Here is a 14,364-nt window from a genome sequence, read left to right on the forward strand (position 1 = left end):
GTGGTACAGGAGAATTAAGGCACATCAAATATGATATATTTTATTATAATGAATTATTAAATCTATAATATTTATTCATGATAAGCTTGTGAAATTTTCCCTATAATCAGAAAGCCAATCTTTGAATTTTCTAAAGCTCAAATCAGCTTCAGTATTTTATATAGCAATTTTAGAAGATAGTCAAGAAACAGCAGACAACAATGTTCTATTCTTATTTTATTGATCCTGGAAAGTAATCACAAAAAGTATTAAACAATTTTCTCAAAGGAAGCATCCAGAAATTATAATGCTACTAATTTTTCATTTCAATTTAATATTCAATCATTACAATTTCTCGAGAAGTTGAATAGTAAGATTTTGTACCTAAATTACAGTCAAAATATTGTAACTCCTTTATAACTCATTTTACTTCTTGTGAAGATAGAAAATCAAAGTCGTTTATAGAAAACACAATGAATCACAGTGATTTGTACTACATTTAAAAAATGCTTACACATCCAAACCATTCCTATGAATTTCTATTAAAAATAAGTGTTTTCTAAACAACAGGATATCTAGCTAAGAAGTCCAAGAAGACATCATTAAAATGCTTAGGCTCATGTTTATATATTTTTACAATTTTATTTTTATACTAATGAATAATTTTAAGTTCAGATGGATTTACCTTCTTTAAAGTCTCATTACTTTCTGGGTCTCAGAGTCAACACATATTTGGAAAGCAAACTTCAAAAAGCACTTTAATTTCTTAGATAATTAATAATTATATTAATTATTATTTATATATTAGTATAATATATTAATTATAATTTTGTTTTTCACTACATACAGAAAAACTTAATTACATTTAGAACATAAAAATGCATAATTTAAATAAAAATAGTTGAATGCATATAACTTAACAAAATATGCCAGTAAAGTAAGTTTACATTCAGTAACTTCAGTCTCAGAATTATAATCTTTTTACTGTTCTATAAATGAGAAGTCACAAGTCTTTATTTTTTCTGTTCTTTCCAGTCTTGGCTTCTGAGAAAAGTATCATTTGGCCCAAGACTTCATAATCCTTATTACTTGGTTCAAACTTTCCACATAAAGTACAAAGAAAAATAACAATAATAGTCTAAAGACAACATTAGGGAAACTGATACATCCAAGTGAACTGGACCTTGGGTAGTGGGTTTTGAGAAGAAGGTATGTTTGAGTATTGGGACAGAAATGTGGGCATAGTGATGTGTACCATATTAAAATTATGTGCTTGAGAAACCATTCATAACTTGATGTATCACACAGATTCCCTTTAGGTCTTAAAAATAAGGTCTTACAGAGACCTTTCTTAAATTTCTCTCAGGGTGTTCAATTTTTAATTTTATTTTATTCAAACTATTGTAATTTACAAAGCCCTTCATAATAGGATTTCAGACATACAATGAATAAGATCCAATCCCACCACCATGTTGACCTCCCTCTGCCTATCTTCCAAGAGTGCACCCTATAAAACCACTATTTGCCCCTGGCCAGATAGTGTAACAAGTTTATGTTAAGTTTAGATTGTTCTAGTTTGGGTTTCTTGATTCCTTTTTGTTTGTTTGTTTTGTTTTGTTTTGGGGGGGGTCACAATTTGCAGCGCTTAAGAGTTACTCCTGGCTCTGCACTCAAAAGTCACCTCTGGCAGGCTCAGGGAACCACATGGGATGCTGGGATTCAAACCACCACCCATCTGCATGTGAAGCACACGCCCTACCACTGTGCTATCTCTCCGGCCCCTCTTGATTCTTGTTGTTAATCTGGCTTTGGTATTTATTTCTGTCCTTTTATATCTTCCCGCATGTACCTTAGACTACATGGACCGTGGCACCCATTGTTTCTACACCCATTCTTAATTTTATAGAATAATGCTAAATATGAGTTAGAACAGAGTAATTAATGTTCCAAGGTTTGTAAAGAAGGCAGAAGGTCTATCTAAAAGACAAAAAAGAGGACTTTTTTAAGTAGATAAAGCAAAAGTTGGGAAAGTTGGTTTTTGGGTCACACCCAGGACTTAAACTTGGTCCTATAAGCAGGAATCGCTGTTGGTGGTACTGGGGGACATCTGTGATGCTGAGGATAGTATTTGCCACTGGCTTGTGGTAGATGGCCTTCACTATATTGAGAAAGGTTCCCTCCATTCCCATCGTGCTGAGAGTTTTGATCAAGAATGGGTGTTGGACCTTATCAAATGCTTTCTCTGCATCTATTGATATGATCATGTGTTTTTTACTTTTATTGTTATTGATGTTGTGTATTATGTTGATAGATTTACGGATGTTAAACCAGCCTTGCATTCCTGGGATGAAACCTACTTGATCGTAGTGGATGATCTTCTTAATGAGGCATTGAATCCTATTTGCCAGGATTTTGTTGAGGATCTTTGCATCTGTATTCATCAGTGATATTGGTCTGTAATTTTCTTTTTTCGTAGCATCTCTGTCTGGTTTAGGTATCACGGTGATGTTGGCTTCATAAAAGCTATTTGTAAGTGTTTCCGTTTGTTCAATTTTATGGAAGAGTCTTGCCAGGATTGGTAGTAGTTCTTCTTGAAAGTTTGAAATAATTCAATAGTGAATCCATCTGGGCCTGGGCTTTTGTTTTTGGGCAGACATTTGATTACTGTTTTAATTTCATAGGTAGTGATGGGGGTGTTTAGATATACTACATCCTCTTCCTTCAGCCGTGGCAGATTATGAGTCCAAGAATATATGCATTTCTTCCAGGTTCTCATTTTTAGTGGCATAGAGTTTCTCAAAGTAGTTTCCGATTACCGTTTGAATCTCTATCATATAAGTAGCAATCTCTCCTTTTTCATTCTAATACGAGTTATCAAGTTTCTCTCTCTTTCTTTGTTAGTTTTGCCAGTGGTCTATCAATCTTGTATATTTTTTCAAAGAACCATCTTCTGCTTTCCTTGATTTTTCGGATTGTTTTTTGGGTTTCCACTTCGTTGATTTCTGCTCTCAGCTTTGTTATTTCCTTCTGTCTCCCTATTCTTGGGTTCTTTTGTTGAGCATTTTCTAGTTCTATTAGCTGTGTCATTAAGCTACTCAGGTAAGCTCTTTCTTCCTTCCTGATGTGTGCTTGCAAAGCTATAAATTTTCCTCTCAGTACTGCTTTTGCTGTGTCCAATAAGTTGTGATAGTTTGTGTCTTTATTGTCATTTATTTCCAGGAACCTTTTGATTTCCTCCTTGATTTCATCTTGGACCCACTGGTTGTTGAGTATGAGGCTGTTTAACTTCCAGGTGTTAAAGTTTTTCTTCTGAGTCCCTTTGGAATTCACAAATAATTTCAGAGCCTTCTGGTCAGCGAAGGTAGTCGGCAAAATTTCTATTCTCTTGATATTATGGAGGTATTTTTTATGTGCCAGCATGTAGTCTATCCTGGAGAATGTCCCATGTACATTGGAGAAGAATGTGTATCCAGATTTCTGGGGATGGAGTGTCCTATATATATCCACTAGGCCTCTTTCTTCCATTTCTCTCCTCAGGTATAGTATATTCTTGTTGGGTTTCAGTCTGGTTGACCTATCCAATGTTGACAGAGCCGTGTTGAAGTCCCCCACAATTATTGTGTTGTTATTGATATTATTTTTCAGATTTGTCAACAGTTGTGTTAAATATTTTGCTGGCCCCTCATTCGGTCATATATGTTTAGGAGAGTTATTTCTTCCTGCTCTACATAAACCTTGATGAATATAAAATGTCCATCTTTGTCCCTTACAACCTTCCTGAGTATAAAGTTTGCATTATCTGATATTAGTATGGCCACTCCAGCTTTTTTTTGGGTGTTGTTTGCTTGGATAATTTTTCTCCAGCCTTTTATTTTGAGTCTATGTTTATTCTGACTATTCAGGTACGTTTCTTGTAGGCAGCAGAAGGTTGGATTGAGTTTTTTGATCCATTTTGCCACTCTGTGTCTCTTAACTAGTGCATTTAGTCCATTGACGTTGAGAGAAAGAATTGTCCTGGGATTTAATGCCATCTTTATATCAAAATTTGATGTGTCTTTTGGTTAGTCTTATCTTAAATTAGGTCTTTCAGTTTTTCTCTTAAGAGTGGTTTTGTGTCTGTAAAGTTTCTGAGCTGTTTTTTGTCTGTGAAACCATGTATTCTTCCGTCAAACTGGAAAGTAAGTTTTTCTGGGTACAGTATTGTAGGTGAAGTATTCATTTCATTCATTTTTGTCACAATATCCCACCACTGCTTTCTTGCCTTGAGTGTTTCTGGTGACAGATACTGATGTAAATCTCAATGATGCTCGCTTGAATGTAATTTCCCCTTTTGATCTTGCTGTTTTCAGAATTCTGTCTCTATCTGTGGGATTTGTCATTGTGACTACGATGTGTCTTGGGGTCGTTTTTCTGGGGTCTCTTTTGGTTGGTACTCTTTGAGCATGCAGGATTTGATCACATATTCTTTAGCTCTGGAAGTTTCTCTTTAATGATATTCTTGACCATTGATTCTTCCTGGAAATTTTCTTCCTGGGTCTCTGGGACTCCAATGATTCTTAAGTTTTTGCTTATCATAGACTTCTATTTTCATCTGTTTCCATTCTTTGACTAATTTTTCCATTGTCTATTCATTTGCTTTAAGTTTTTTTTCCAATCTCTCCCACTGTATGGAATTGTTATTTATCTCATCTTCCACAGCACCAAGTTTATTCTCAGCTTCTGATACCCTTCCCATAGCTTATCTATTTTGTCATTCAATTCATTTACTGACTTTTTCAGGCCTGTTAGTTGACATGTTATTTCAGTTTGGAGTTTTGTGATTTCTGTCTTCATATTTTCTTGGTTCTTATTAGTGTTCTGTTCAACTCGATCCATGGTTTCTTTGAGTTCATTGAGCATCTTCCATATTATTAGTCTAAAGTTCTTATCTGAGAGGTTGTTTAGTTGTTTGGTCATTATCTGGTCATCAGTATTCTCATCTTCATTCTCTATGTCTGATGCTGGCCTGTGTTGTTTCCCATTGTCACACTTGTATTGTGGGTTTTTCTACGTGTTGTGGTGGTATTCATTGGCTAACTGATGCAGGCAACACACTCCTCTGGCTCCACCCTTTCTGGATGGATTGACTTGCCTCCAAGGGAGGGGAGTCTTCCGTGTATCAAACCTCACACAGGATCAAATCTTAGGCCTGAGCATGCAGCAGAGAAGACAGTCCGGAGAGAATTGCTTGGCTTCAGTGATCCAGCACAGTTCTTCGTGTGATTTTTTCTTCTTGTTGCAATGGTGTTCTTTTCTTAGAAAGAGTGCTCAGCCACGTAGCGAAGTATAGCAGGTTTTCATGTTATGGATCAGTTCCTTGGCGTTCCCACCCTAGAATTGGTCTCTGGGAGAGCGAGTTTTCTGGAGCCTCTTTTTCGGCCCACTCCCAAGAGGTTCACAGAACAGGATAGTAGACAGACACACACAGGCAGCACTCAATTTTTCACAGTCGGGCCCCACTGGGCAGGCAGAGTTTCGTGGATTTTTCGGTTTGACTAATTTTAAGTATAATTTGATTCGAATATTGATGTCATCTATAGTTTTATATTCTTGGATACTTGTATCCAAGACACAATATTTAATATTGAAATGAATATAAATAGCAAAATTAATTAATATTAAGTAATAAATATTGTTGTTAAGTTTGAAATTACAAGTAATTATGTACATAAGCCAGCTCAGTATATCTAAATTTTCTGAGCTATCTTAACCATGTATCGCACCAAAAAATATTTCCATAAATATTTTTGGTAGAACACACATACACTTATTCTTACAACACACAGTCATCAAAATAAACTAAAATAACCATGGGGTAATACTGCAAACCACACTAAAACAAACATCTTTCATTACTGTCAAATAATGGTTAGTAAAAGAAAAACTGAGACTTTGTATACAGTCATCATTTCCCAGAATCACAGATGAAATGTTATTTATCTATTATACACTAACTTTAGTGGTTACTCCTGGCTATGCGCTCAGAAATCCCTCATGGCTTGGGGAATCATATAGGACATTGGGGGATCAAACCTTGGTCCATCTTATGCTAGTCAAGCAAGGCAGATGACCTACAGCTTGCACCACCATTCCGGCTCCAATAAGAAACTAAATTTTGAGAACCTTGTTTGTCTCTGTAAAAATAAAAATGTGAATGGAACAGTGGGTAGAGTGTTTGGCATTATGTGGCTGAAATAATTTAAAACCTCAGCATCACAGATGTCCCCCAGTACCACCAACAGCGATTCCTGCTTATAGGACCAAGTTTAAGTCCTGGGTGTGACCCAAAAACCAAAAAACAGTACACAAATTAGTACAATTTAAAAATGAATACAAATATGGGGCATAATTTATTTATATAAGTAAATATTTTCTTTACTCTTAGCACACTAGCTAGAAAGTGTTCTGCTTATTTTTAAGTTTTACAATAATTGATTTTAAATTAACAACTTACTACTCTGTTTTTTTAAAATAATGTCTTTATTTAAACACCGTGATTACAAATATAATTGTAGTTAGGTTTCAGTCATAACAAGAACACCCCCGTTCACTTACCAATGCCCCCATCTCTTCCTTTCCAAGCCCCAGCTAGTATTTGAGACAGGCTTTCTACATTCCTCACTCACTGACATTGTTAAGATAGTTCTCAGTGTAATTATTTCTCTAAATGCACTCATCACTCTTTGTGGTGAACTTCATATCTTGAGCTGGTCCTTCTAGCCCTCATCTCTGGGAATTATTTTAATGACTTTAATTTTTCTTAAAACCCATAAATGAGTAAGACTATTCAGTGTGTCTCTCTCTCCCTCTGACTAATTTAACTCAGCATAATAGATTTTGTGTACATCCATGTATAGGAAAATTTCATGACTTCATGTCTCCTGATGGCTGCATAGTATTTCATTGTATATATGTACCACAGTTCCTTTATTCATTCATTTGTTGAAGGGCATCTTGGTTGTTTCCAGAATCTGACTATTGTAAATAGTGCTGTGATGAATATAGGTGTAAGGAAGGGATTTTTTTTTTTACATTTTATTGTGGTAAACGTGATTTTCAAATCTTTCACATTAATGTTTAAGGCAATAGTGACAATGAATGAGGGGCATTCCCACCACCAGTGTTGTCCTCCCTTCATGTCTGTTTCTAGCATGAATCTCACATCTCCCTTCTTTAACCCTCATAATGCTAGAGGAACTGTTTCTCACTTGTACAGCTTGTTGTAGATTGGGTATAAATTCTGTTATCATTGACTTTTAATTTGATATTCAAGTCTGATCATATTTTATTTCCACCAAATGAACATATGACTGCCTGGTCCTGGTACCATCAGGATGGGGGAAGCAAACAAAAAAGAGAAGAACTAAGAGTATTTTGTCTAGATGTTATAAATAACCATTTAAGAAGAAAGAAGGGAGAAAAAGAAGAAAAGGGTAACAAACAACACACACACAAAAAAAAAAACAAGGGAGTAACAACAAAAGAACATAAAGAATTAAAAAAAGATAAACCAAAACAAAAACCATCAGCTACTTCAAAAACAAAAACAAAAACAAAACAACAATAAGGGAGTAACAACAAAAGTACAAAAAGAATGAATAAAGAATGAACCAAAAACAAAAACCATCAACTATGGAAAAAAATACCCTAAAAAAAAACAAAAAAATACCAGCAACTTCTTAACAACAACAACAACTTCTTCTTCTTCTTCTTCTTCTTCTTCTTCTTCTTCTTCTTCTTCTTCTTCTTCTTCTTCTTCTTCTTCTTCTTCTTCTTCTTCTTCTTCTTCTTCTTCTTCTTCTTCTTTTCTTCTTCTGCATAGGCACTGTAAATTAGAATTGGAATTCCCATTTTAATGGGAAATTAGAATGGGAATTCCCTTGACTTAAGAGTTACAAGGTTTCTCTGCCCTTGAAGCATGCTGCCATGTGTCTTATTTTTTTTTTTTAATATTCTGCTTCTACCACTGAATTTACTGGATATTGTTTCTTTCTCTTTTATTTAATGTTTGTTTAATTGGTGGGGGGGTTTTGGCCACACCCAGCAGCGCCCATGGTTTGCTTCAGGCTTTACACACAGAAATCGCTCCTGGCAGGCTCGGAGGACCATATGGAATGCTGGGATTCAAACCACCATCCTGCATAGAAAGCAAACGCCCTACCTCCATGCTATCTTTCTGACCCCATGGATGTTGTTTCTTATGAAGATTTAAATATTGTTTATTAATTAGAGACAGGCAAAAGGTGTACTATTGTTTAATTAATTAGAAATAGACAATAATTTATTTTGGGGTTATATAGAAGAAATATAGTGTAATTGGATTTAGTTACTTTCTAGAAATGGCATCTGTAGATGTTATTATAAGGTTATTATAAGAAAAAGTTTATTTATTTATTTTTTTTTATTTTTTTTTTTTTTTTTTGGTTTTTGGGCCACACCCGTTTGACGCTCAGGGGTTACTCCTGGCTATGTGCTCAGAAATCGCCCCTGGCTTGGGGGGACCATATGGGACGCCGGGGGATCGAACCGCGGTCCTTCCTTGGCTAGCGCTTGCAAGGCAGACACCTTACCTCCAGCGCCACCTACCCGGCCCCAGAAAAAGTTTATTTTAAGTGCAAAATCACTAAACATTTTGCTGGACAACCCTACACAACCTAGTTTCACAACTTCTCCTGGTGTCAAATGGTTTCATTCAACAGATTATAATGTACCCAGATTTTTAAAAATGAGCTAAATTTGCTACTAACAAACCCAAAAATATTTAATTGCTAGATAAAGATCAAAAAATTTCTGAGTCAACTACTTTGAATAGGAATTACCCTCCCAAATGAGCATAACATATAAACAATGGAGACATATAAACCTGAGATTATTAAGGGCCTAACTAACTCCAGATCCAGAAAATCGAATATTTTATTATAAACCTGTTTAAGAATTAAATTATTTTAAAAGAAATAGTACTTTAATGGTATCAGTATACTTTAGCAGTATCAGTCAGTATATAGAAAGTTTTATATATGGTTTATACTATCATTGGATATTCAAACTTAAATATCAGCCATAATATACTTAGTATTCTTATTTTTAAGAGTGCCTTATCAATATAAAATGTGAAAAACTGTGAAGAATCTACATTTTTATCAGTTTCTTTTTTTTCATACAAATGGCTTTATTATCAAGGTGTATGAATTGAAGAAAACCATTCTAAATTTCTTTGGCACAGTAAGATGGAAATTCTATAAAATTATGCAATTTCAAAGATTCTTTAATGACAAAGAAATATAAAGGCTTACATGACAGTTTAAAATACAAAAAATAATGTACAAAAATAATTATATAACAAGAAAAATATGCTTTATTATAAATAATATAGGACATCATCTAATAAAATAGTAGATTGACATTTTTATTATATAAGTTAAACCAACCTATTATATTTATCTGACATATACTCAGCTATATAGAAATTGTTTAATGATGCACGGATATATAAATTTATTTTTGTCTGCTCACATCTTATTTTGTTTAATTGCTTGTTCTTTTCTCTATTTGCAAAAATGTTGTCATTTATATGAAAACTATATATACTGTTAAACTATTAATTTCTCCTAACCATAAATTGAAATTTTAAATGAGGATTTTTATGTAGCCCTAGACTAAGAAATTCACAAACAAGATCACTTTCAAATTCTCAATATAATCGAGTCATAAAAAGAAATGAAAGAATCCCTAACACCTGCTATTTAGTGGAAGAAACTAATCTGAAAGTGTTACTGTTGCATAATTTTGAATATTTCTGCATAATGCAAAAACCATGGAGACAATAATAAGATTGGTCTTTGCCTAAAATTAGTCAGATGATATGAATATATAAGTAAATTAGTAAGATTTCAGTGAAACTACTTTATATTGTATGATGGTATATTGTTTTATGTATATATGCTATATATTGGTTAAAACTAATATAATATCCATTATAAAGTCTGAATTATAAGGGAACATATGCTACTTAGAAATACTGATGTAACAAATATTGTTAAATTTTCAACAACTGAAGTTTAATTAATCTGATTTCCTGATCTACGTGTAGTGAAATGTCTTAAATTAATAATTTGACTCCCTTAAAATTATTAAGATTGTTATTAATGGACTTGTAAGTAACCATATAGTCAATAAAGACAAATTTCTTTTTATATGATTATGGGGCCACACCTATTGCCACTCTAAGGTTACTCCTGGTTCTGTGCTCAGAAATCATTCATGGCAGTCTCATGTGTCCATATGGCATTTCAGGTTTTGAATATGGGTTGACCACATGCTAAGCAAATGCTCTAACTGCTATTGTTCTGGCCCCTAAAGCATACTTTATAAACTTTTTTTTTTTTTTTGCTATTGGGCCACACCCAGTGACAATCAGGTGTTACTACTGGCTATGCGCTCCGAAATTGTTCCTGGCTTGGGGGATCATCCAGAATTGAACCAACGTCCATCCTGGGTCATTAGTGTGCAAAGCAAACAAACTACCACTGAGCTATTTCTCAGATTACAAATTTGATTATTTTATAATTGACAAAATAGAAACAGAGCTATTATAAAAGTGAATTATCCCATAGACTCACAGAATATCTTTGGTATAATCATTTTTGTATAAGAACATTGTATGGTCAATGAATTATATAGTGCAATAATATGGTATCTCTTGTTATACTAAACATCATATTTTTTATGATGTTTAGTATAATAAATAACCTTAAATAACATCATTGAAACAAAATAGCTGCTATGCTGATACTTGAAGTGACTCTCTCTAAAATGTAGGGTCATATTATTAGAAAAAATAAGTTCAGTTATTCCATACATATTATAGACAATGTTTATATTGAAGTGGATACAGGTAAATTATATGTCTTAAAAATAAAAGGTATATTTATTTGGTATTGAGTAATATAGTAGAATAATGTAAATATATTTTTCTTATTATTAAAAATTTTTATTTTCTCTAAATTAATTTAAATCATATATGTTACTAGTAAAAATATATATGTTAATATATATTTTATAAATATATATAAAATTAATAATAAAATACTCTTATCCACATATATTATGCATTTAGTACAAAACTAACTTCTTAATTTTTTGTTTTGTTATTCATCTAGCAATTTGTTATTCAAAATTTCTTAAAATGTTTCTAATAAAGATTCAAAAATGCTTGTATGGGTGACTTGCAAAGTTAAAATTCAAATATTTTTTATTTTTAATAATGTATTTAAACACCATATTTACAAACATGATTGTAGTTGGGTTTTAGTCATAAAAGAACACTTCTCATCACCAGTGTAACATTCCCATCACCAATGACCCCATCTCTCCCCTCACCCTGCCTTTATTCGAGAGAGGGTTACTACTTCCCTAACATATTCACATTGTTATGATAGTCCTCAGTGCCCTTATAGAAATATAGTTATTTCTATAACTGCACACACTACTCTTTTTGATGAGCTTCATATGGTCAGCCAGTCCTTTTGGTCCTCATCTCTGGAAATTATTTTAATAATGTCTTTTTTTTTCTTAAAGTTCATAAATGAATGAGACTATTCTGTGTCTGTCTTGCTCCCTCTGAATTACTTCACTCAGCATAATAGATTCCATGTTCATCCATGTATAGGAACATTTTATGACTCATTTTTTCTGAGGGCTGCATAATATTTCATTCTGTATATGTAACACAGTTTCTTTACCTTTAAGTTTTTGAAGGGCATCTTAGTTGTTTTCAGATTCTAGCTATTGGATATAACACTACAATCAATATATATGTACTGTGTTTTTGTGTTCTTAGTATATATTCGTAGGAGTGGTATAGCTGGATCATATGGGAGTTCAATTTCCAGTCTTTTGAGGAATGTCCATATTATTTTCCATAAAGAATGAATAAGAAGGCATTCCCACAATCAGTAAATGAGAGTTCTTATATCCCTACATCCCCACCAACACTGACTGTTCTTGTTCTTTGCGATGTGTGCCAGACTCTGTGGCATAAAATGGTACCTCATTGTTGTTTTGATTTGCATCTTCTCGATGATTAGTAATATAGAATTTTTTCATGTGCCTTTTGGCTATTTGTTATTCTTCTTTTAAAAAATTTGTCTGTTGTGGTCAGAGTGATGGCTCCAAATAGTGCATCAGCCTTGCAAGTACTAGTCAAGGTCGGACCGTCATTCAATCCCCTGCATCCCATATGGTCCCTCAAAGCCAGGAGCAATTTCTGAGTGCATAGCCAGGAGTAAGCACTGAGCATCAATGGCTGTGGCTAAAAAACCAAAAAATAATAGCCTCTTCATTCCTTCTCCCCATTTTTGATGGGGATAGATTTTTTTTTCTTGTTAAGTACTGTCAGTAACTTGTGTTTTTAGATATTAGCCTCTTATCTGATGGATATTGGGTGAATAGTTTCTCCCATTCTGTAGGTGGGTTTTGTATCCTTGTATATGTTTATCTCTGCTTCGACTTGTTTGGAGTGCCCTTTCCTCCTGAGGATTCCTTTAAACTCAATGTCTGGAGTGTTTTACTTATGTGTTGTTCCATATAATTTATAGTTTCAGGTCTGATAACAAGGTCTTTAGTCCATTTGCATTTAACCTTTTTGCATGTTATTAGATAAAGATATGTGTTAGTTTTTGTTTTTTGTTTGTTTGTTTGTTTTTTTGCAAGTGGCTAACCAGATGTCCCAACACCATTTGTTGAAGAAGTATGGCCAAAAGGCACATGAAAAAATGCTCCTCATCACTAATCATCAGGGAGATGCAAATCAAAACAATGATGAGATACCACCTCACACCACAGAGATTGGCACACATCATAAAGAATGAGAACAATCAGTGCTGACGGGGATGTGGAGAAAAAGGAACTCTTATCCCATTGCTGGTGGAAATGCAGTCTAGTCCAATCTCTATGGAAAGCGATATGGAGATTCCTCCAAAATCTGGAAATTGAGCTCCCATTCGACCCAGCTATTCCACTCCTCGGGATATACCCTAAGAACACAAGAACACAATACAAAAAACCCTTCCTCACACCTATTGCAGCACTATTCACAATAGCCAGGCTCTGGAAACAACCAAGATGCCCTTCAACAGATGAATGGCTAAAGAAACTGTGGTACATATACACAATGGATATTATGCAGCCATCAGGAGAGATGAAGTCATGAAATTTTCCTATACATGGATGTACATAGAATCTATCATGCTGAGTGAAATAAGTCAGAGGGAGAGAGAGAGGTGCAGAATAGTCTCACTCATCTAGGGGTTTTAAGGAAAATAAAAGTCATTTTTACAACAATCCTCAGAGACAATGAGAGGAGGGCTGGAACTTCCAGCTCACTTCATGAAGCTCACCACAAAGAGTGGTGAGTGCAGTTATAGAAATAACTACACAGAGAACTATCATAACCATGTGAATGAATGAGGAAACTAGAAAGCCTGTCTGGAGTACAGGTGGGGGTGGGGTGGGATGGAGGGAGACTTGGGACATTGGTGGTGGGAATGTTGCACTGGTGAAGGGGGTGTTCTTTACATGACTGAAACCTAATAACAATTATATATGTAATCAAGATGTTTAAATAAAAAAAGTTTCAAATAAAAAAAAGTTTTCCTTGCTTCATTTTGCATTCATTGCCCCTTTATCAAAGATTAGTTAATTTTATGTTGGGGAACATTCTCTGAATACTCTGGTCTATTCCACTGATCTGAGGGTCTGTCTTTATTCCAATATATGCTGTTTTAATGACTATAAATTTGTAATACAGTTTAAAGTTGGGAAAGTGATGCCTCCCATATTTCTTTTCCCAAAGATAGCTATAGATATTAGCTGGTTTTTATTGTTCCAGATGAATTTCAGGAGTGTTTTATCTACTTTTTAAAGAATGTCATGGATGTCCTTAGAAGAAGTCGCATTAAATCTGTACAGTGCTTTGGGGAGTATTGACATTTTAATAATGCTAATCCTCCCAAATCATGAGCAGGGTGTGTCCAGATTTTCATTTGTCTTCTATTATTTCTTGAAGCAGGGTTTTGTGGTTTTCTTTGTATACGTCCTTCACATCTTTATTTAAGTTTACTCCAAGATATTTGTATTTGTGGGACACTAATGCCAGTGGAATATTTTTTGATGTCCATTTCTTCTCTATCATTATTGGTATATAAGAACGCCATTGATTTTTGCCTGTTAATTTTGTAGCCTGACACTAAGTTCAAGTATTAGGGAAAGCTGTCCAATGTCTCCACTCTTATTCACTGTAGTTTTAGAAGTCCTAGAAGTAGATTCAGATAAGAAAAAAATCAAAGG

The 14,364-nt window shown here is 34.1% G+C and overlaps 1 long non-coding RNA gene across 1 annotated transcript in view; it reads left to right on the top strand.

Annotated features, from left to right (window-relative positions):
* The window catches only part of LOC126013827 (uncharacterized), a 280,535-nt gene extending 266,869 nt beyond the window's left edge, over positions 1-13,666 (top strand). The window contains exon 2 of the long non-coding RNA XR_007497547.1: positions 13,580-13,666. This is a non-coding gene — a long non-coding RNA (uncharacterized LOC126013827). The remainder of the gene's footprint in view (positions 1-13,579) is intronic.
* The last annotated feature ends 698 nt before the right edge of the window (positions 13,667-14,364 follow it).

This window comes from Suncus etruscus, chromosome 7 (assembly GCF_024139225.1).
Source record: "Suncus etruscus isolate mSunEtr1 chromosome 7, mSunEtr1.pri.cur, whole genome shotgun sequence".
In the NCBI taxonomy this organism is placed as follows: domain Eukaryota; kingdom Metazoa; phylum Chordata; class Mammalia; order Eulipotyphla; family Soricidae; genus Suncus; species Suncus etruscus.